Consider the following 18,886-nt stretch of genomic DNA (forward strand, 5'->3'; position numbering starts at 1 on the left):
AAGAGTTTATAATCTAATGGGGAAGACAACATATAAAAGGAGGCTGGAAGGGCATAGAAAAGGATGGTACCTAAATTGAGGCATGATGGAAAAGACCAAAGGAGTACAACTGGTTGAGAAATGAAGAGAAGGTTGACCTGGAAGTCCTCTTTAAATTTAGGTTATAGGGTCAGCTCCCATCTCCAATCATGGATAGCTTCCCCAGATGCAGGAGATGCCTCCATAGAGAGACTCCAAGGTGTTGTGGGATGGACATTCAGTGTTGTTGTGAGGAAGACCTGGGTTTAAGACCTAATTCTGACACATATTGATTGTATGACCCTGGGAAAGTCACTTAAGCTTTGTCCCAGACAAGTCTCTAAGATTAAAAGTTGCCAAGAAGATGCAGATCTGCATAGATAAAGGGAGTTTCCTCTTTGGTGGTTCTCTGCAACAGGGAAACCACAGGTTGAGTTAAAAAAAAAAAAGTAACTATCCCTATAAGGTCAATCCCCATGAGTTAAATGATTTGAAGCCTCCCCCCCCCCCTTAAAAAGAAGACAACAAAACATAATGCATTTTTTCCCATTCACATGACCTCATGTGAATGAATCTAATCTTCACACTGTATTGTTGATAGTGCCAGGTGCTGATAGGCTAAGTAATGTTCTGCACAAACATTCCAAATAAGAAGGATTCTTATTCAGGAACATCTTAGTTCCATTTCTTGCTCAGACACTTGGATCTCATGTGAATTTGGAAAAGTCACTTAACCTTGCTGGGTGTGTTCTTCATTTGCAAAAGAAAGGGTTGGACTTCTAAGGTGCCTTTCCTGTCAACAAGCATTTACTGAGTATCTATTATATACCAAGTATTCTGCTAAGTTCTAGGGGTGAAAGAGAATCATAAAAATAGTCTCTGCTCTCAAAAAGCTTATAACTTAATGGGGGATACCACATGCAAAAAACTATGTGCAAACAACACATTTATAGTAAAGTTGGAGATAATATCAGAAAAGGGAAATGGGAAAGGCTTCTTCCAGAATGTGTCATTTCATCTGAGACTTGATGGAAGCCAAGAAGTCAAGAGACAGATATGATTAGGGAAAGAATTCCAGGCTGAAGGAACAGCATCAGGGTTCAGCATTAGGAGACAGAGAGATATGTAGGAGGAATAGCAAGAAGGGCTATGTCACTGGATTAGAGCACACATGGGGGAGCAAGATGTGGGAAGACTAGAAAGGTAGAAAGACAACAAATTGTAAAGGGTTTTAAAGGTGAAGAAAGGGTGCTGCATTTGATACAATAGTTAAAAGAGCCATTAAAGATTTTTTGTTCTTTTTTGTTTGTTTGGTGTTTTTTGTATAGAATAGGGATACTGTCATGGTCAGACTTTCACTTTAAGATTCTTTTAGAAGCTGAGAGGAAGGTAGACTAGATTGGAGAAAGACTTGAGGTAGGGAGACCAACCAGGAGTCTACTGCAATAGTTCAGGCATGAGGTAATGAATACTTGCACTGGGAGTACAATGAAAGAGAAGAGAAAGGCATGTGTATGAAAGATGTTATGAAGAGAAAATTAATATGACTTAGAAACTGATTGGACTTCAGGGGTGAGGTGAGAAACAATGAGGAGTTGAGGTTACATCTGATTGCAAGCTTAGGGAACAAGAAGCATAGAGGTGCCTTGGACAATAATGGGGAAGTTAGGAAGAAGGAAGCAGTTGTAGTTAGGGGTGGTGAATTAAAATCTATTATCCCATGAATTCAATCCAAAATATCACCTCTCAGATTCTTTTTCACTACCTTTATTTTTTTTGTCTTGAATCACAATGTTAAATATCATTTGTCCATGTCTTTTATTTTTTGTAATTAATCTCTAGATTCTTAAAATCTTTATATTTCAAACTGAAGCAACGATTTGTGTCTGTTGCCCAGATCTGTGCCTTGATCCTATGAATATCAAAGACATTTTCAACATCAAACATTTCTGTTCTTTGCAAAGGGACTGGCTCAAACACATAGCCATTGTCCTCCCCTATGAAAACTAAGAAACCACAGCTAATTCCTTTTTTCTCCTTTACTTATTCATTTTCAAAAAAGGATTTCACCAAAAGCACAAAAGAAGTTAAAATGAATTATTAAGGGCAATAGGTCTAAGATATTATTTCTCACTATTAGGAACTTTTAAAGCGTTCTTAGCTGATTAAGTTTTGCAGCCAAATAAATAGTTCCATTATAGAAAAAATATGACCCAAGACCTAGTTGTCACTAGGATTGAGTTGGTACAAACTGGAATTATCCATTTAGCAGCAGAAATCTGTCAGGACATGGATAACATGTCTAGGGAATCCTTAAAGTTAAATACAATGCCTGGAAACAAATATTATTACAGGCTAAATCTACCTCCATGGGAAGTTCAAGTCTGACGATTCACAATGAGAGTTTTCACAAGAGAGTTTTAAATCTTGAACCTTTTGCTTTTTGGTTGTTCTGTTAAGTCAGTGTTTGATGAAAGTCTAAAATCATCAGAAAGTACACCATTCATTAATGTATTAATCAGAGACAAAGTGCATTCTCTTGTGCCCTTCAATTAATAAATTACAGATTAAATAAATTAAGCCTACAAGGATTGTTTTTTCTCTTTGTTTCTTTCTTTTTCTTTCCATTCCTATCCTTTCTTTGCCCAGCCCCACCCTTCCTCTCCCCTCCTCTCCTCTCTTTTCTTTCTTTTCTTTTCTTTTCTTTTCTTTTCTTTTCTTTTCTTTTCTTTTCTTTTCTTTTCTTTTCTTTTCTTTTCTTTTCTTCTTTCTTTCTTTCTTTTTTCTTTCTCTTACTTTCCTTCCTTCTTTCCTTCCTTTGCTGGATAGGTTCTTCTTGGTTGTTACCCTAGAGCTTTTACCTTCCAGAATATCATATAAGAAATCCTCTACTCTTTTAATGCAGAAGCCCCTCTTGTGTGATTCTCCCTGTGGCTCCATGATATTTGAATTGTTTTGTTCTGGCTACTTGTAGCCAAATTGGCTCTCTTAGTGGCACTGTTCATTGTTTATTCAAAAGAATAACTATTTAAGCATACACACGTATATAAAGCTATTTAAGTGTGTATATATACATGCATATAACTATTCTTATATTGCTATTCAAGTATATATATATCAATTTATACAGTTTTAGTATACACTCTGTTAAGGCTAAAATTCTAGCTAGTCTGTCTAAAATATCTAATGAGTGGTTGCCAAGTTAGACTTTTAAGCATTTATTAAGGAGAATAAGAATTTGGTAAAGAGAGAAAGAAAGGCCTACATTCATCTATCTATTAAAGGCAGAGCACATTTCTAGCTCTGCTCTCCGCCAGAGTCCACACAAAAGAGCCCGAGTCAGAGCTCCAGGCTCCCCCTTCTTCCTCCCACAAGCAAATGTCACTTCCTGACACCAAAGAAAAGACGCATGGTCTTGCCCTCAGAGACCTTCACCTCATGGTGGAGCTTTTCTACAGTAAGTCTCCAGCAGGTGGCGTCATTCCAATCATTACAGTCCCCGCTTTGTTTCTTCAAGAAATGGGGCATTTCCTTGATGAAACAGTCAAAAATAACAGAATATAATAACCTACGCTAACTAACAATATGTTAATAATAATATAGAAAAGGGACAGAGGAAAGTTTTGTCCAGAGGGGTGGTTTTTTGTCCGCATGAACCAGTGCTTTGACATTCGTCTTACAAAGGGAAGGCATCTGCAGAGAGTACATGTAACAGATGGTGTATATTATAACAGAAAGAGAAAAAGAAAAAAAAAACAACAACAAAACAAAACTGTTCATTTAAAATCTCTGAAAGTCTTTTCTCAGATGTCCTCTAGGTGTAGTCGTGGAATGGGAGTCTTTTCAGGGGTTGATGTGTGGATGCTGGTAATCAGCCAGGAAAATTTCCTACAAAATTGAGCTTAACACAACTTTAAAATAGCTTTGTCAATAATCAAATAAAATAATATAAGTTCTCAAAAACATGTCTGAGGGAATTCAGAATCTTAGTTGTTACACATGAAACATATAATAAGACAAATATTGAAACATTCTTTAAAACTTAATATTACTGTGCTCGCTTAGGCAGCACATATACTAAAATTGGAACAATACAAAGAAGATTAGCATGGCCCCTGTGCAAGGATGACATGTAAATTCATGAAGCATTCCATATTTTTAAGCCCTGTTGAGATTTGTGTTGTGTTTAGTGCACTGCCTTGCCCTTCTCTTTGCATACTGTAGATCAAGATGTGACTGAGGGGAACTGTTGTGATATAAGCACTAATTCCATATTCCCCCAATAAGTCACTGCACTGATCTGACTTTATAAACCAGTTATTTAATAAAACAACTTAAAAAAAAACCTTAATATTACTATAGTCCCCCCTTGTGGAGGGTTCATTGAGAAGACAATTGTGGACTCTATTAAGAGAACCTACATAGCACCAGGTGTGACTAACACAGCATCTGGAATCTTCTCGGGATACTCCACATGTCAATCTTATAATCAGCATGCTTTCAAAGCCAAAGCTTATGGAGGTCATCCTCTAGCATATACACCCTTTGAGCACTTGCAAATTGACTATATTACAATGCCAAAATCAGGACATTATAAATTTTGCCTTGTTATAGTTGATCAACTCACTCAGTGGGTGGAGACATTTCCCAGCCCCCAAGCCACAGCTGCCTTTGTTGCCAAAATTCTTCTTAAAGAGATAGTCCCTTCGTGGTCACCATCTGTTAAGGCTAAAATTCTAGCTAGTCTGTCTAAAATATCTAATGAGTGGTCGCCAATAAATTATAAGCTTTAGCAAGAGTTAGACTTTTAAGCATTTATTAAGGAGAATAAGAATTTGGTAAAGAGAGAGAGAAAGACCTACATTCATCTATCTATTAAAGGGAGAGCACATTTCTAGCTCCACAGGTAAGAGTGTGAGTCAGAGCGCCAGGCTCCCCCCTCTTCTTCCCACCAGCAAATGTCACTTCCTGACGCCAAAGAAAAGATGCATGATCTTGCCCTCAGAGACATTCACCTCATGGCAGAGCTTTTCTACAGTAAGTCTCCAGCAGGTGGCGTCATTACAATCGTTACAACACAAAAGAAATAAATTCAAGGTAATGGGGAAACTAAAAGCAAGTTGTGGAGGGAGAAGCTAGGTGGCACAGTGGATAAAGCACCAGCCCTGGATTCAGGAGGACCTGAGTTCAAATCCAACCTCAGACACTTGACACATACTAGCTGTGTGACCCTGAGCAAGTCACTTAACCCCCATTGCCCCACAAAACACCAACCAACCAAACAAACAAACAAAAAGCAAGTTGGGGACATGTGTGAATACTATTTTAACACTCACAATACAAATATAATATTAACTTTAGTTTTACCTCCCCAAATCCTTTCTCAGAAGATGTTCTTACCTCTTACTTTACTAAGAAAATTTTAGAAATCACTTTCAAGAGCATCCTTATCGTCTCTATTTCAGATCTCACAAGCACTCTAGAATTTCACTTACTCAGGCATCTTTTGCTTCCATTTCAATGGAAATGCTATTCTCCTTGCCATAACTAAGTTTTCTATTTGCCTCCTTGATTCTATCTCTCCACATCTCCTTCCTGAGTTTGTCCCATCAATTATTCCCTCACTTGCTCTTTCATTTCCAAGTTATCATTATCTACTGCTTCTTTTATTGATACCTACAAATATTATCAGATCTCTTCTAGCTCTAAGAAATCTTCACTTGAATCTGACATCCCCTCAAGCTATCCTCCTAACTTTCACTTTTGCAATCTTTATTAACTAGAATCTATCATAATTTAACTACATTTTATTGCCTATTAAAGAGGTGGTATTTGAATTGACCTTTAAATGATAAGTAGTAAGTAATTTAACTGGTGACTAAGGAACGTGGGAGGATATGCCAAGTATATGGAATAGTATGAACAAAGCACACTGGAGGGACATCGTAAGCCATGGTCAGAAGACTAAGAATATTCCAATTCTGCTGAAATGTAGAGGGTACAGTGGGTAATAATAGGAGGGACTGTGTTTTTTACCTTTGGTAAACTTCATCTGCATTTGTTACTTATAAGTAAGTGAAGCTTGTTGGAAGCAAATCACATTTTATTGTCATCCAAGTTCTGACTGCAGGTATTAAACATTCATGACAGATTCATGGTACAGGTCAACATGACTCTGTGGAGCTTATATGAGCTGAAGAACAGTCTTCATATTGATTCTTGAAGAGTGAAAGAGGTGTATGTATGTGTATGCATGTGTAAGTATACATGTATGCATACATACAGATTATGGATAGATAATAAAGGTCTAGATTTTAATCTTACATATCTATTCAAGAATAACTAAGGTAGGAAGATATTTGCCTTGATGAAGGGAATGAAATGAGCGAATAAAGAGATCAGATAACTGGCAGGGAAGATACAGAGATTTTTGTTTCTTTTGTCACTACAATTCCAAATATAGCTATCATTAAGTGTCTGTGAATGCAGGTAGACAATTCTGTGCAGTCATCTAAAAGATGAGGTATAAGAATTTGCCCTTTCCCTAACACTGCATTAAGGATACTCATATTATACCTAGGGAAGATTAATGTAAAATTGGTTCATTTAAATTTCCCAATACATACACTTGACAAAAAAACAAAAACAAAAAAATCACACACATATACAAAGTAGATGACAAAGTATATTATAACATATATTTACATGGGTATCTAGTTGAGTTTTTCCCATTAATAAAAGTGCTATTGATGGACCATCATCTGGGCCCAGAACTAAACAGGAGGATCAAAGGATCACAGATTTAGATTTTCAAGGGACATTAAGTGCTATGTATTCCAAATTCCTACTTTTACAGATGAGTATTTTAAATTAAACAATGTTTGGAGACTCGGCCAGCATTTTCTCTTTTTTCTATTAATAAAGTATTTTATTATTTTTCATTTACATGTAAGGATAGTTTTCAAAATTTGTTTTCATAGCATTTTTAATTCCAAATTTATCTCCAACCCTTCCTTCCCTCCCTCCTCCTCAAGACAGAAAGCAATCTGATATAGGTTATATATGTGCAATCACATTAAATATATTTCTGTATTAGTCATATTGTGAAAGAAGAATCAGAACACAAGGGCAAAAAATGCAAAAAAGAAGTAAAAAGAAAGATAGCCCCAAAGTAGAAACAGTATGGTCCAATCTGCATTCATAATCCACAGTTCTTTTTTCTGGATGTTGAGAATATTTTCTATCATGACTTCTCTGGAATTGTTTTGAATCATTGAATTGCTGAGAAGAGCCAAGTCTATCACCATTGTTCATCATGCAACATTGTTGTTATTGTGTACAATGGTCTCCCAATTCCGCTTCTCTCTGTCAGCATCAGTTCATGTAAGTCCTTCCAGGTTTCCCTGAAATCCTTCTGCTCATTGTTTCTTATAGCACAATAGTATTCCAATACATTCATATACCACAAGTTGTTTAGCCATTCTCCAATTGAGCTGCTATAAATATTTTTTGTACATGTGGGTCCTTTTCCCTCTTCTATCATCTCTTTGGGATACAGCCTTAATAGTGGTATTACTGGGTCAAAAGGTATGCATAGTCCCATCGCCTTTTGGGTAAAGTTCGAAATTACTCTTCAGAATGTTTGGATCCATTCACAGCTCCACCAACAATGCATTAGTGTTCCAATTTTTTACAGCTTCTCCAACATTTATTATTTTATATTTTTTGTCATATTAGTCAATCTGATAGATGTCAGGTGGTACCTCAGAGTTGTTTTAATTTGCATTTCTCTAATCAATAGTGATTTATAGCATTTTTTCCCTATGGCAACAGATAGCTTTGATTTCTTCATTAGAAAACTGCCTGTTCATATCCTTTGACCATTTCTCAATTGGGGAATGACTTGGATTCTTATAAATTTGATTTAGTTCCTGATATATTTTAGAAATGAGTCCTTTATCAGAAATACTGGCTATAAAAATTGTTTCCCAGATTTTTGCCTCCCTTCTAATTTTGGCTGCATTACTTCTGTTTGTACAAAAACTATTTAATTTAATGTAATCCAAGTCATCCATCTTGCATTTCATAATATTTTCTATCTTTTGTTTGGACATAAAGTTTTTTCCTCTCCATAGATCTAAGAGGTAAACTACTCCTTCCTCTCCTAATTTATCTATGATATCACCCTTTATGACTAAATCTTGTACCCATTTTGACTTTATTTTGGTATACAGTGTAAGATGTTGGTCTATGCCTAGTTTCTGCCATACTATCTTCCAGTTTTCCCAGCAGTTTTTGTCAGATACTGAGTTCCTATTCCAGAAGCTGCAGTCTTTGGGTTTATCAAACAGTAGATTACTGTAGTCATTTACTACTGTGTCTCCTGTGCCTAATCTATTCCATTGATTCATCACTCTATTTCTTAGCCAGAACCAAATAGTTTGATGACTGCTGCTTAATAGTATAGCTTCAAATTTGGTATGGCTATCCCCCCTTCCTGTGCATTTTTTCATTAGTTCCCTTGATATTTTTTACTTTCTTTTCTTCTAGATGAATTTTGTTATTATTTTTTCTAACTCTATAAAATAATTTTTAGGTAGTCTGATTGGTATGGCACTGAATAAGTAAATTAATTTAGGTGGAAATGTCATTTTATTATATTAGCTTGGTCTATCCATGAACAATTGGTATATTTTTAAATTTTATTTTTTTATTATTTAGAATTTCCCCAAGTTATATTAAAAACCCAAATTTTTCACATTGATTCTTAAAAACTTTCTTTTCTAAATTTTCTTCCACCCTTCCTCCTCAAACCTCCCTAAGAAATCAAGCAATTCAATATGTCATATATGTGCAGTCATGCAAAACCTCTTCACATTAGGTTGTGAAAGAAAACATAAAAAATAACTTTTAAAAGATGAACTAACAAATAAAATTATACTTCAGTCTGTATTCAGATACCATCAATTCTTTCTCTGTTGATGGTTTGCATTATTCATATGTCCTCCCGAGAGCATCTTGTTCATCATTTCTTTAAAAGTTGCTATTGCTAACTGTAGTTCCCTCTATCCTATTCCTTGATATTTATTCTATTTTCTACCTTCTTTCACCCTATCCCTCATCAAAAGTGTTTTGATTTTTACTACCCATACCCCAATCTACCTTCCCTTCCTTCACTTCTCCTCCCCCTTTATCTCCTTCCCCTCCCACTTTCCCTCAGGGCAAAATATATTACCATACCCACTTGAGTGTGTATGTTATTCCATCTTTGAGCCAAATCTGAGGAGAGTAAGTCTTACTCCCTGCTCCTTTCCCATCTTCCCCTCTACTCCAAAAGCTTTTTCTTGTTTCTTTTATGTGAGCTACCTTACCCAATTCCACATCTCCCTTTCCCTTTCTTCTAGTGCATTCCTCTTACCCCTTAACTTTATTTTAAAGGTGTTCATGGGTCAGCTAGGTGACACAGTGGACAAAGCACCAGCCCTGGACCCAGGAGGCCCTGAGCCCAAATCTGGCCCCAGACATAAGCCACCCCACCCTGCTTGCCCCCCCACAAAAAAACAACAACAAGGATAAACAAAAAATAAATGATTTACAGATATCATCCCTTCACATTCAGTTCACACCTGTGTCTTCTAAGTTTATTTTGATCTACCTTGCCACCAAAGAAGCTTTTGATGGTCTGTTATATTCTCTGCCTGTTCATCTTGACCACCTATTTCTTGGCTTTTAACTCCTTTTGGATATCCTTGTTTCACCCCTGATCTTATTGGGAATGCGTCTAACTTATCCCTGTTACATATAATGTTTGCTGTTGGTTTAAGGTAGATATTGCTTATTATTTTAAGAAAAGCTCTACCTATTCCTGTGCTCTCTAGTTTGTTTTTTTTTTAATAGGGTTAAGTGTTGTATTTTGTCAAATGCTTTCTCTTCATCTATTGAGATAATTATATGATTTTGGTTAGTTTTCTTATTTATTTGGTTGATTATGTTGATAGTTTTCCAGCCTTGCATTCCTGGTTTAAATCCTAGCTGGTCATAGTGTATTATCCACTGCTTTGGCTGCATCCCATAGGTTTTGGTATGCTGTCTCATAATTGTCATTGTCTTGGATCAAGTTATTGATTGTTTTTATGGTTTGTTGTTTGACCCACTCATTCTTCAGGATGAGATTGTTTAGTTTCCAATTAATTTTCAGTTTACCTTTCCATGGCTCTTTATCACATGTAATTTTTATTGTGTCATGATCTGAGAAGGATGATTTACTATTTCTGTCTTTCTATATTTGACTATGAGGTTTTTGTGCCCTAATACATGGTCAGTTTTTGAGCATGTGCCATGTACTGCTGAGAAAAAGCTATATTCCTTTCTATCCCCCTTCAATTTTCTCAAGACATCTATCCTATCTAATTTTTCTAACATTATATTAACTTCTTTAACTTCTTTCTTATTTGGTGTCAACTATCCTGTGAAAAATTGTGAAAAATAATATTTAAACTGTAGGCATTGTCCCATAACTGGGTCAGATTTCTATGTGTTCACATTCCTTACCATCTTTAAAATTTTACTAATATTAGATGTTTTATGATGTGTAGGTGACAGGTGGTGTAGTGGATAACGTGCCAGGCCTGGTATAAGGAAAATTCATCTTCTTGAATACGAATCTAACCTCAGACAATTAACTAGCTGTGTCACCCTGAGCAAGTCACTTAAATCTATTTGTCTCAGTGTTCTCTTGTAAAATGAGATAGAGAAGGAAATGACAAACCACCCAAGTATCTTTTTCCAAGAAAATGCCAAATGATGTCATGAAGAGTTGAACACAACTGAAAAGGACTGAAAAATAACAATGATGTGTTGACCAAATAAGCTGAAATTGCCTGAAATTTTCACTTTTTAAATCCAGATGTTTTGGCATTCTGTAAACACTTACCTTAGGACATCTACGTGGATAGAGAGTCATGACTGAAGTAAGGCTCATCTTTGTGTGTTAAAATCTGGCCTCAGACACCCCTGGCAAGTTGCTTAGCCCTGTTTGCCTCAGTTTCCTCATCTATAAAATAAGCCAGAGAAGGATATGGCAAACCACTCCATTATCTTTAACAAGAAAACCCCAAATGTGATCATGAAGTGTCAGACATGACTGAAACAACTCAACAACAATAAATAATTTATTCCTATTTTATAATAGCATTATTATTAGTCCTTTAAAATAAAAATGCAGTTATTATTCTTCCTTAGACAAAAGCATAATACTTACTTTGGACCTTATAAATTCCCTTTTTTCAGTAATAATATGGAAGGATTGCTAAGAATCATGAGTTTCTTATTTCACAGTTCCTTGGATGTAATATTTATTTAAAATTTTGATATATAAAACCAAAGGATTATGATTTTAGAGTTTAAGAAGATATGTAGAGGGGCAGCTAGGTGGCGACGTGGATAAAGCACCAGCCCTGGAGTCAGGAGGACTTGAGTTCAAATTCAACCTCAGACACTTAACACTTACTAGCTGTGTGACCCTGGGCAAGTCACTTAACCCCAATTGCCCCACCACTACACACACACAAATAAAAAAGGAAGATAAGTAGAAATATACACCACTGGATTTTTTTAACGTGGTAAGAATGTACATAATGATATTCTATTTGGGCTTGTGTGAGCCACAGCTAGAAAAAAAAATGTCCTTTTTTCTTTTAAAACATTGCAGTGATAACAGTGTAAAGCTTTACATTTGGGGTAAAAGGATTATTTTGCAATATCTATTATATGATGCTTTACTTTGATGTTATTATAAAAAAATAATGAAAAGGGAATAAAGATTCAAAAGACTTTATTATCAGCTGCTCTATTCCACAAACCATGAGAAAAACACTGTTGTACAGCTCTTAACGAAAACATGATGTTGAATTACAGCCTTAATATGCCATCCCTTTGTATATCATTATTTTCCAAAATATGCAGTCACTATGATGGAAATAAATTTACTCTATAAACCATGGCTGCTTAATCATCCATTCTTTAGACTGATATATGGTTCCTGGGACTGCTAGGTGACAGAACTCTGTTGAGCCCCATTTCTACCATGGATTATTATGAAATAACTAATGTTTAGAGATGGTATACATGAAGTAGTCTTGGGGACAGGGAGGATTAGTTTCCAAGCTACAACTCAATCAAAAATTTCTGAGACACCTATGAAGCTCAAGAATTCAAACTAATTTAATATATTAGCTCGGTCCCAAAAGCTTCAAAAAGTCTCCTTCCCACTCCAAATCCTAGAGTATGCCTCAAACTTGAGTGGACAAAGACATTATTTATACAAGGAATAATATATTGCCATGAAAATGACAAATATTTTGACTGTGTCAATATGTAGAAGTATATGTGTATTTTATTAAATGCAAATTTTAGTAAATATTTATAGTGTATGTAAACATTTATTAAATACAAATATTTATTGATTTATTTGTATTATAAGTATGGATATGATTTCTTATGGATTCCTTCTTCATGACACTATTTGGTGTTTTCTTGGCCAAAATACGAGTGATTTGCCACTTCCTTTTCCAGCTCATTTTACAGATGGGGAAACTGAGGCAAGATGATTAAATGACTTGCACAGGATCACACATGTAGTAAATGTCTGAGGCTAGATTTGCAATCATGAAGATGAGTTTTCCTGAATCCAAGTTTCAGTGCTCTACCTACTTTACCACCTAGCTGATACACACACACACACACACACACACACACGGTGATAAAAGCAAAATACAAAATTTTATGCATACACTAATTATGCAACTAAAAAAAATAGCCAGTATTCAACTTAGCACTTTAAGATTTGCAAAGAGCTATACATATGTTATTTCATTTGATCCTTATAACTGTATAAAGTAGGTGCTTTTATTATCCTCGTTTTATGGATGAGGAAATAAAGGAGACTTCCCCAAAATCACATAGCCAGGAAATACCAGGGGCAGGACTTGAATGCAAGTCTCCCTGACTCCAATTCTAGAATTCTATCCAATGTCTGCCCTTGCCCTCACATATCTGCATATTAATAATGATCATAAGGAACTTGGGAGTGATGAGAAGAGTTGAATATTTATTAATAACAACTGATATTCGTAAAGCACTTTTATAGCCTATATATGTATAGATACATTTACAAATTCACTGAATAACGTTGGTACCGCAAATATTATGATCAATATTTAATAGGTAAGGAGACTGGGGCTCACAGTCATTTAATGATCTGCCCATGGTCTCAGAGAGGTAAAATTTAAACTCATATTTTCCTATTTAATTCTAGCACTATTGCTACTCTTCCAAGCTACCTCTCTTCATTATCATCTTCCTTTGAAATAAAATGACTTAAGTCAAAATTATTGATTCATTATATTATTTATATGTTATCTCTAGTAATGCAGAGACAGTGGAACAGCTGGTTTGTGGAGCTGTCAGAACACACACAACATTTATTGATTAATTTCATCATCTTATGTGGGCATGGTTTGTGGCTCTCCCAACAATTTACAATAGTAACATCAAAGATCACTGAACATAGATTACCATGGCAGGTATAATAATGTGTCATTTGAAATTATTTGGGGGTGCCTGTCTCTGTTCTAGGTTTTAGGGAACTTAGCTGGGGTTTCTAATATATTGCTACTTATAAATTAGAGGCTATAGCACTAGTCTTTGGCATTAAGCATTTATTAAAGCATATTAAATATTAGTAAAGAGAGAGCACATGGCTCTGAAAGTTCAGAAGCCCTACATTACCTCCATTCCCAGCCAAGAGAGCATGTGAGAGAGTGTAAGCTCCTTGGGGGTCTGGAGGAGAGGAGGCCCTTACACACTACTCAAAGCCAATTGGCTAGCATGATTCAAATCTATTGGTTTACTGGACTTAAGGGTGGTCCATATTAAAATTAGCAGTACATGCTGAGGTCAGAGTCCAGAGGAGAGACCCTCTGATGGGAAAAGCTTTCAGGTAGGTGTGGTTTTAATCTCTATTGTCTCTATTCAGAGTCTGAGATCCAACTTTACAGACTCTGTGCTGGACTTAAGAGAAGTCAGGCAAGACTCCGGAGTTAGGCTGGCAAGAAGGAGGCCTCTGGGACCCCCATTATTTTATCACAATAATAATGAAAAAGTTTGAAATATTGTAAGAATTATTGAAATGTGACTCAGAGACATGATGTGAGTGCTTATTATGGGAAGAATGGCACCAATAAAATTGCTCAACACAAGGTTGCTACAAACCTTCAATTTCTCAAAGACAAACAAACCAAAAAAACTCCTACTATATCTGCAAAGCATGGTAAAGTGAAATGAAGTAAAATGTGGAATGACTGTATATAATAATTATAATGATATAAATATACATAGTACCCTAGTCTTTATGTAAATATTCAAAGTCTTTCCATCCTGTCAGAGTTTTCATCACTTTTGAAAGTACAGGGTCAGGGCAGCTAGGTGGTACATTCGATAAAGCACTGGCCCTGGATTCAGGAGGACCTGAGTTCAAATCTACCTTCAGACACTTGATACTTACTAGCTGTGTAACCCTGGGCAAGTCACTGAACCCTCATTGCCCCAAAAGAAAAAAAGAAAAAGAAAGTACTGGGTTGCTTCCATTCATGATGAATTATTAAGATGGAACGCTGACGGTGGTTTTTAAAATTATTATTATTAATTGCCATCATTATTGTTATTATTCATAGTAACACAATTTCACAATTGTACACTACTACTTCTAGTGTATAAGAATAGTATGCTAATATATAATGTATATGTACTATAATAATGGGGCATAATAAATTTTTGGATACCACTTTTAACAAAAATGTCAATTCATAAAAATAAAATGAAATACAGTTATCCCTTCCACATTGCGGAAGCTATGGGCATGATGCCTCCTGCAATCTGGAAAATCCATGTAAAAATTATTGGCCCTCCCTTCACACCGAAGAAGTATGAATTATTAAGGTATTAAAAGATAAAATGCTATTATTTAATACTATACATATGTTTTATGCATTTCTGAGTTTCTAAACTTTTTTGTGTCATCTGTTGGCCTTCACATGTTATCTGCAGCTTCCACAAAATTCCCAATAATTTTTATGCCAACCCACAATATATCAAAGCCATAATGGAAAAAGTCAAGATATGGAATGTATAACTGTACAATGATAGTTGTCATCACCACACTCTAAAAAATTGGGAGGAAAGATTTAGGTTACATGACCCAAATATCTAAGAAATTATATTAGAGAGAAAGATTTGCACTCACATGCTCTTCTATCACCTTTGAGAGTATTAATATATTTGAGAAAATTGATATCCCTAAAAAACCCCTGGGGCATTTGGTACTTATACCTGCCTAAATAATCTAGATTCAGTGAGAGAAAAGTTATTTTTGCATGTGTGGTCCTGATACCTTAACCTATTCCACTTACAAACTTAGATGAGAAAATTTATATAATTAAATAGAAGGATACACTGTGACATGCTGTATTAATATAATGGAATATTATTGTATAATGAATGATAAATTAGACAAATTTGGAGAAAAGTGGAAAAATATGTGGAACTGAAGCATAAGGAAATATACTACAACATAAATTGAAAGAATAATAAAATTAATCTCAACACTGAATATTTACATTTAGTAGTATAGGCCCCAAAGAAGAGATGAGGAAATATATCTTCCTTTCCACTTTCAGTAGGAATGTGGAGGACTAGGGGTGTGGAATGTTGCATATACTCTCAGACATGGTCTATATATTGGTTGATTGTTTTTAGCTGTGTTCTTTTTCCCCCTTTGTTACGTGGAAAGGTCACTAGAGGGCGGAGTGTGTCCTGAAATGACTGATATAAAACAAACAAACCAAAAAAAACCCCAAAAAAACCCAAAAACCTTCTATAATAATTTTTTTTTAAGAAATCAAATAGAAGCTTGAGTAAAACATTTGCTTTGGTTTATTTATTTGGAGAGAGTCGGAAAAATGAATGAATGAAACATTTTTGTATCATTCTATTGAAAAATACATATCATTAATAAACAATATTTTGTTTTTCAGAATCAGGAATACTGATGACTTACAGAAGTAAGTACTTCTAATTATATACAAGTCTTTTTTATTTGCTAGTATGACAAAGAAACTTGGAAACTTCCATATTAATGATCACTTTGCAAATTGATTCTATCATAGGTCCAGTTTAATTCACAATTGTAAAGCAACCATTTATCAAGGGTCCACTTTCTGCAAAGTCTTGTAAGTTGATAACAATGCAAATGAATCTAGTTCTAATTAAGATAGTGATATTAGGACTACTACTTTATAGGTTGGGCAATTTACGTAAATCTAAAGGTAAAGTTATGAGCATTAGAGGGAAAAGAAATTTAATGAAGAATACAAGTATATAATTAATTGAACTTCAGTGATATTCTAAGAATACCCTGAAGAACACTCCTGCACCTTGAACTAAAACCCAGTATAAACTGAAGACAAGAAGTTTCTGGAACTTATTTCTATACATTGAATGGTGGAAGGACATGTTGTTTTTAAATAGTGCTCAAGAAATATAAGCCATAGTCTTAGGAATTTATTTCACTCATTAAATCTTCTCCACCAATCCCCAATTTAATGATTTTTGGGGAGTACCAAAATCCAAAAATGACTCACCTATTGTAAATATTGGTGACCTTCTGCTAATACTAATTTTAAAATAATGTTGAATTAGAAAAGTATTTATTTAAAGTGGAAATGAAAGCACACATATCTCAATCTTTGTGAGATTACACATTTTGGATCACAACACAAAATTTGCAAACACTTGCTTTCTCTGTTTAGGTGTTCTTGGCACTTTTAAAGGAAGAGGGGTTCCTCTTTTAGAGGCATGTTATATTTGTGTTATTAATAACTTGATGATGGTCAAGATAGGATTAGATTTCTACCATTAGCTTTATCTTAATTGTCAAGTTAACAATAACTGCATTGTGTCCCATAGAAGGGGAAACAAGTGCTCATGAATAAATGAAGTTATTTTGAAGGGCAGGTTATTAAATGTTAATATCACATCTGGCTCTTTTGATAGCCCCACATACAATGTATTTATAGAAGACACATTACCCTGCTGTCAGTCCATTGGAAAGTGAAAAGTTAGTCCCTTGCAAAGTCCCCCTTGGGACCCCTGGGTCTAGCCTGCTTAGCAGGCTTGAGCTGGATGTTTCCCTCTCCTTTGGAGAAGGAGGCTGACATCTGGTGCCCGTAGGGGTATTGTGATGGAGAAACACAGCTTTCCTTTCATCAAAGGGAGCAGGTCAGGCTGGAACAATGGGGCATGTTTCCTGAAAAATGGGTTAAAGCATAACAAAAGCTCATTCATCTTCTATTTGATCTGGGGTACAGCTGGGGATCTGTATCTATTACCAGGGTGTCTCAGTCAGCTGAAGCCCTGCTAATAGAGTAACTCCTCTCACCTCCCGAACGACACCACCCAGCACCAGGGAGCAGTCACAGGGATGTGCTGTCTCATAGGGATGTGCTGTCTCATAGGGATGTGCTGTCAAGGCCCTTCACATTGTGAGGATCAGAAATGGGACTCATCCCATCTGGAAACAGATCAGTGTGTACATGACATCTTCAAAACCATTTTGCTCTGCTCCAGTTCCCTCTCTCTGTTGACTGTAGCTTGAATCCTGCTGGTATCTTAGCCCCAAAGACAATTGCATTCCACCGGCTCTCAGTGTGCTCTCCGAAACCTTGAACTCCAAGAGTGCAAATGGGAGGTCACTGATGTATGTAATGGTTTATTAGAAGTGATTGTTTAGACTCTAGGTCAAAAACCCTTGCTCTGGATGACTTTAGGACAGTGTGACTAATTTTTGCCATCAAGGAGTATAGGCATTCCCCAAATAGTAGTGATAGAACACACATACAGACACATGCATGCAAATGCATCCACAGACATAAAAAGACACAGAGGCAACATGGAAGCATAGAACTATCAAATTAGATGGGACTTCACTGGCTATCTGGTCCAAATAATACCTCCAAAAGAGTCCCTACCATAGCATACCTGAGTGGTTAGGCAGCCTTTCCTTATAGAGGGAGAATCTTTTACCTTCCAAGGCAGCATGTTCCACTTATAGAACGACAGTTCTACTTGTGTTCAAGTTGTTCCCGTATTATTTTTTTCCTGACATGAGTCAAAATTTTTCTTTGCTTTGCTTCCGATTCTTCCTTCTGAGGTCAAACAGAACTAGTTTAATTCCTCTTCCACGTGATAAACCTTCAAATACATAAAGAAAGCCATCACACCTCCACCAGATTCTGCTTTTCTTCTCTAGAAGCTCAACATCTTTAATTCTTTCCATCAATTCTCAAATGGCACAGACTCAAGGCCCTTTACCATCTTGGTTGGGTTTTATGTTTCAGGGAAGACTAGCAATGCTGGTGTGAGGGCTGCTGAGCCCTTTTTAGGGCTGCTCTTCTAGCTTTGGTGTGTCTACCTGATTCATCCAACTCTCACCTGTGCTTTCAAGAAGCCATACCATATGCAGCAGCAAATGGACTAAACCAGGTTGAGGGTAACTGACAGGCCTTGAATCTGTCAGTGAGTTAGGAGGGTGTTTACCATCAAGCATGTGAAGACTTCCTTGGGCAAAATGAGTGGAGGTGAACAATTTATTCTAATGGTCATGAAGACATCTAAAGCAGGTTCTTGAACAATTAAAACTTAGTCAATCATCGATGATGCTAAGGTCATCCACTGCACTCCAGACCATCACCTGTTATCTTAACTGTTGTCTTGCTACTGGACTTCAATGACTAAAGAAGAGAGAATAATGCAG

General features: G+C 35.9%; 1 non-coding gene across 1 annotated transcript; it reads left to right on the plus strand.

Moving 5' to 3' along the window:
* The first annotated feature begins 4,071 nt into the window (after positions 1-4,071).
* On the plus strand, positions 4,072-4,178 carry LOC122726887. Its single transcript, XR_006352880.1, has one exon. It is a non-coding gene; the product is annotated as a U6 spliceosomal RNA (small nuclear RNA).
* Positions 4,179-18,886: the final 14,708 nt, after the last annotated feature.

Source organism: Dromiciops gliroides, chromosome 4 (assembly GCF_019393635.1).
Source record: "Dromiciops gliroides isolate mDroGli1 chromosome 4, mDroGli1.pri, whole genome shotgun sequence".
NCBI classification, from domain to species: domain Eukaryota; kingdom Metazoa; phylum Chordata; class Mammalia; order Microbiotheria; family Microbiotheriidae; genus Dromiciops; species Dromiciops gliroides.